Source organism: Oncorhynchus tshawytscha, linkage group LG02 (genome assembly GCF_018296145.1).
Source record: "Oncorhynchus tshawytscha isolate Ot180627B linkage group LG02, Otsh_v2.0, whole genome shotgun sequence".
NCBI classification, from domain to species: domain Eukaryota; kingdom Metazoa; phylum Chordata; class Actinopteri; order Salmoniformes; family Salmonidae; genus Oncorhynchus; species Oncorhynchus tshawytscha.
The window spans coordinates 27,250,279-27,256,278 of NC_056430.1; positions in this window are offsets into that span (position 1 = coordinate 27,250,279).

Sequence of the window (6,000 nt, forward strand, 5' to 3'; positions counted from 1 at the left end):
CTGAGGGCAGCTTCAGAAGCCAGCATAGAACTGCACAGCAAGGCGCAGTTGTGTGTGCATGCAGTGGTTCATTTTCTGATAGACGATGTTTGTGTGTGTGTGTGTGTCTATTAATCTGTGTGTCTTGTCTGTGAGTGTCTGTCTATCTTCCTGTGCTTGTGTATGTCTGTGTCTGTGTGTAACCTTATCAAGCCTGTCTGTGCTCTACAGAGTTTACGTCATCTCCTGAGGGTGGTGCTGCGTAGTGCCAAGTAATGGAAATAGTGGGCACTGTGTGCACCACGCAGTGTAAACCAGCCCAGAGAGATACCAGTGTCCCCCAGAAAGAGTGTGACCTTCTCTCTGCCTAATCTTGATCCTGACGGCTGCACCTAGACATAGTGGCACAGTGAGCAGGGATCCAGAAACAACATTTTCAACCATCTGTGTGTAAAAAGGTTGCGATGCTAATATAATTTACCTCAACCTTATCAGCTGGGAATCCAGCACTTATTCTGCTATTCTTGGTCTCTAGTCTTCCACCAAGTCTCTCTTGAGGTGTGGAGGGTGGCGAGTTTGCTTCAAGACTACAGATCTCAACCAAAGAGGTGATTGTTTACCACAGAAAGCAGAGGAGGGATACCCCATCCACATCAACATGGCTGCAGTGGATATGGTCAAGAACATCAAGTTCCTTGGTGTAGACATCCCCGACTGTCCTGCCCACCCATCAGATATTACCAACATGCTCAGAGATAGCTTCTACCTCCAAGCAATGACACTGGTGAACAGCTACTCAATGGCTGACCACCTACACTCACGTGCACTGACTCTACCTGCAATACCTCAAAACACACTCATAAGACTCCATCCTCATATACACTGACACTCTTGCACCACACATATGCTCACACACTAAACACACACCCTTGCCGTATACTGTGCATAGGACAAATAAACAGATTTTATTAGAGATCTGCTGGACTCTGCTTTTATAGAACTGCTCCCAGCTGTTCCCTATACAGGCAGACATTTTGCATTAGAAACTATGTTTGCACAATATCCATAAAATGTCAAAGTTGAAAATATCTAATTGATTGAGTGGGTGGTGAGTAAATAATGTTTTGATTGTTGCATTACACAAATAACATTTCATTGAATTAATCAAATAAATTAATTTGCTGCCAGTATGGTGTTGTGCCATGATGTTGCTTAATATTAAATTTTTTGTATTTCTAAACTTAAAGTTATAAGGGGCAATCTCCGACTCCCATATCCACTGTTTGTAAATGTACAATCGTGGCCAAAGGTTTTGAGAATGACACAAATTTTGACAAAGTCTGCTGCCTCAGTTTGTATGATGGCAATTTGCATATACTCCAGAATGTTATGAAGAGTGATCAGATGAATTGCAATTAATGAATGGCAAAGTCCCTCTTTGCCATGCAAATGAACTGAATCCCCATTAAACATTTCCACTGCCTTTCAGTCCTGCCACAAAAGGACCAGCTGACATCATGTCAGTGATTCTCTCGTTAACGCAGGTGTGAGTGTTGACGAGGACAAGGCTGGAGATCACTCTGTCATGCTGGTTGAGTTCGAATAACAGACTGGAAGGTTCAAAAGGAGGGTGATGCTTGGAATCATTGTTCTTCCTCTGTCAATCATGGTTAACTGCAAGGAAACACGTGCCGTCATCATTGCTTTGCACAAAAGGGCTTCACAGGCAAGGATATTGCTGCCAGTAAGATTGCACCTAAATCAACCATTTATCGGATCATCAAGAATTTCAAGGAGAGCGGTTTAATTGTTGTGAAGAAGGCTTCAGGACACCCAAGAAAGTCCAGCAAGCACCAGGACCGTCTCCTAAAGTTGATTCAGCTGCGGGATCGGGGCACCACCAGTACAGAGCTTGCTCAGGAATGGCAGCCGGCAGGTGTGAGTGCATCTGCACGTACAGTGAGGCGAAGACTTTTGGATGATGGCCTGGTGTCGAGAAGGGCAGCAAAGAAGCCACTTCTCTCCAGGATAAACATCAGGAACAGACTGATATTCTGCAAAAGGTACAGGGATTGGACTGCTGAGGACTGGGGTAATGTTGTTTTCACAGATGAACCCCCTTTCTGATTGTTTGGGGCATTTCATAAGTGTCAAAGGCTTTTATTGACAAGGTGAGAAGACAAGGTGAGCGCTACCATCAGTCCTGTGTCATGCCAACAGTAAAGCATCCTGAGACCATTAATGTGTGGGGTTGCTTCTCAGCCAAGGGAGTGGGCTCACTCACAATTATGCCTAAGAACACAGCCATGAATAAAGAATGGTACCAACACATCCTCAGATGGCAACTTCTCCCAACCATCCAGGAACATTTTGGTGAAGAACAATTCCTTTTCCAGCATGATGGAGCACCTTGCCATAAGGCAAACGTGATAACTAAGTCACTCGGGAACAAAACATCGATATTTTAGGTCCATTGCCAGGAAACTCCCCAGACCTAAATACCATTGAGAACTTGTGGTCAATCCTCAAGCGGCAGGTGGACAAACAACAACCCCCAAATTCTGACAAACTCCAAGCATTGATTATGCAAGAATGGGCTGCCATCAGAAGTTAATTGGCAGCATGCCAGGGCGGATTGCAGAGGTCTTGAAAAAGAAGGGTCAAACACTGCAGATATTGACTCTTTTGATCAACTTCATGTAATTGTCAATAAAAGCCTTTGACACTTATGAAATGCTTGTAATTATACTTCAGTATTCCATAGTAACATCTGACAAAAATATCTAAAGACACTGAAGCAGCAAACTCTGTGGAAATTAATATTTGTGTCATTCTCAAAACTTTTGGCCATGACTGTACATCTAGGACCTATACCCATAGATTTTTGGAAGAATATAATTTATGTATGCCTATTTAGCTACCGAAACAATAATGTTTTCAATAAAGTTATCATGGTTATATTTTGGTAAGAAGTCCATTTATCAAAGGTAGCTAAATGTAATCACCACATTAGAGTGTTATAACCTCAATGAGGTTAGTTGCGCCAACTGGATTTAGGATAGGGCCTATGACACGTGAATTATAGGCATCCTACATTGTCGATGGTAACATTCGGAATGCTACTCTTCGATGATTGTGCAAAGCCGCAAGGGGCATGCTTGTGCATTCCCTGTCATTTTGATGGCACTATGCCGACACAATTGTCATGTCTTTGCTTTTTGTTTTTATTGTCGTGGACCAAAACATCTGTCAACGTCTGTTTTTATTGTCGTGGACCAAGACATCTGTCAACGTCTGTTTTTATTGTCGTGGACCAAGACATCTGTCAACGTCTGTTTTTATTGTCGTGGACCAAGACATCTGTCAATGTCTGTTTTTATTGTCGTGGACCAAGACATCTGTCAACGTCTGTTTTTATTGTCGTGGTTGTTATATTTAAGATATAGGCTTAAATCTTTGGAAATATCAAAATGAAGTAAATACATGCCTATTATTTTTCTAATTATTTGTTGTAATTATTGTATTTTATAATATGGCATAGGTAATAAGACGGTTTTTAATAAAAGATCATTTAATGCCTTTTTGATATGTGCCAACACATGGGTGTGATCATTCTACAGTGGTCCCTGAAGCATACGTTCAAACTGAGAGAGGCTCCACTCGAGTTGTGTGTGTGTGTGTGTGTGTGTGTGTTTAAATTATTTTCAGCCAACATTAACCACAACTCAGTCTCATCTTAGTAAAATCTTACCTGTCAGTCTAACACACACACACACACACGACTCATAACCCCCATGTAAAAAATGTATGTAAAAGAACAAAACAGAAACAGGTTATCACTCACATATCTAGTCTACACTTACTCATAAGCAGCCACCTTCTCCAAGGCGAAGTTTGTTTTTGCTCTGTCAGTCAGTGGAACAGGAAAATTGACAGTGGGAGAGGACCAGACAGAGTCAATATAATAAACAGTAGCATGTTATCACTCACAAGTCTAGCCTAGACTCATGTACACCTATAGCCCACATGTTAGCCTTCCTCCTTTTTGTCTGGACTAAGACTTTAAGTGCTCTTCTTTTTTTGTTGTTGCTTGGCCTGCTACTCCTCCTCCACTGCAGTCTTCCTGGTCTGCTGGGCACTGAATGTTGGCTGGCAACCATAAACCTCCTCCTCTTCGTCCTCATCAGGTTCTCCTGTCTCTATTCTTACGGAATCCATATTGGACATAATTATTGCAACGTACACAATTTTGTGTAGGTTGTGTCACAGTAAAAGGGGGGTCCATTCTATTCAGGAGCACTTTTACTTTACACAGAGAAGAGCGGTGCTGCTCATTTTATGGCGATAAAAGAGTGGTCAATCATTTTAAATCTCAGCCATGGACCCCAGCCTACCCTCGGTGCCTCCAAGTCACTCAGCAGGACACTGTCAGTCGACAACGGTAGGCTGTCGGTTGACACCGGCTGTCTGACAGTTGACATGGGCTGACTGTTCATTTACAATAACCATAAGGGGATCTCAGACCCTCTCCAAATAAATCTAAGTGTAGCCTAAGGACTAGGTGACCTGGAACAGAGTTGGAGAGCCCATAGCCTACAAAGCCTAGGGAGCGGTCAAAATTTACAAACATTTTACCCGGAGGAAAATGCGGGAGGGTCATGCTTTTTCAATTTCAGTCAGGGGGAGGGTTTAGTATTTTTAATTTAGTTCAGAGGCGGGTCATGTAATTTGTAATTGAGTAAATATCATATTGCTCAGGGTTTGAGAAAAAGTTGCTTACTATTGTATCTCGAAGTGTACATGATTATTCCACTCATTGTTGATTCTCTGCTGGGCGTGCAATATCAAGTGCGCCTAGTGTGGTATCAATAAAATTATCCATAGCCTACTATAGGCTATAGGCCTAGGGTATTCGAAGAGGATGCTCGGAGAAGCACAGGGTAAAGTTATATTTCTGAGAAAATGTACTTTTTTTGTTGCTACTGCTGGGATGGTGTATATCAAACTAGTTAAACTGCATTACACACTGCAATGGATAGGCGTTCCCAATCATGAGCCCTGGCCTGCCTTGCTCTTGCTGATGTTAACCCTTTTGTGCTGCCTAACCAATGACTGTGCTGTGTATGATGGCACTTCAGGAAGCAAGTCAAAGCCTTATCTAGGAAGAAAAATACATTTTCTGTCCCAAAAAATGTTATTTCTGTGCACACGGACTAGGCTACTGATCTCCTGTTCAGTTTGAGAGAGAGAGGAGGACTGGAGGTAAGCTTGCTACTGCTGTCATTTCTTTTTATAAAAACATTATGTTTTGTTGCCCATAATGAAGCTATTTATCAGAATTATTGACCTCACAACAAGCCATATTCAAGTCATTTACATAACTTACATTACTCTAAAGCGGCAGCCGTGGAGATGGACAGTGCATTGGTGCTTCAAGTAGGCTAATTTGAGAAAGCCTAATTCATTTAAAGTCTTTATTATAATTTTACTTTAGGCTACTATCAACAGGAGGGCTTTGTGTTTCTTCCCTTTCAATAAATAAGAGATAGGCATACCTGTTTGACAGACAAAATTATAGTCTACTATCCACAGATTTTGTCAGCCAATTCTTTCTGTCACCACACACTCCTTAAATCTCTGTGTCATGGGAAAGACGAGCTTGGTGTGTTACGTTAAAACCAGAGCTAGAAAATGAGGATGAATGTGAGGGAATGTTAAAGAAAATGTCTGAAAGCATAGGCCTACCCCTTGGTAGATTAAGAATATAAATACATGAAATGGACCTGATGATGTAAAGTGATCTATAACAATGCTTTAGTCCACATTTCTTCATGATAGAAATCAGTTGGAAAATGCTGGGGAAAGACATGACTCTGATGCATATTGGATATCTGCACTACAACCTTCTATAGCCGACATTTTAACAGGTTATTAAACAACATACTAACTCTAACTCAGTCAGGAGCAAGTCAGGTAGCCTAAGAATGAATACAAATGCCCTATTAGTCTATACAGTCATTC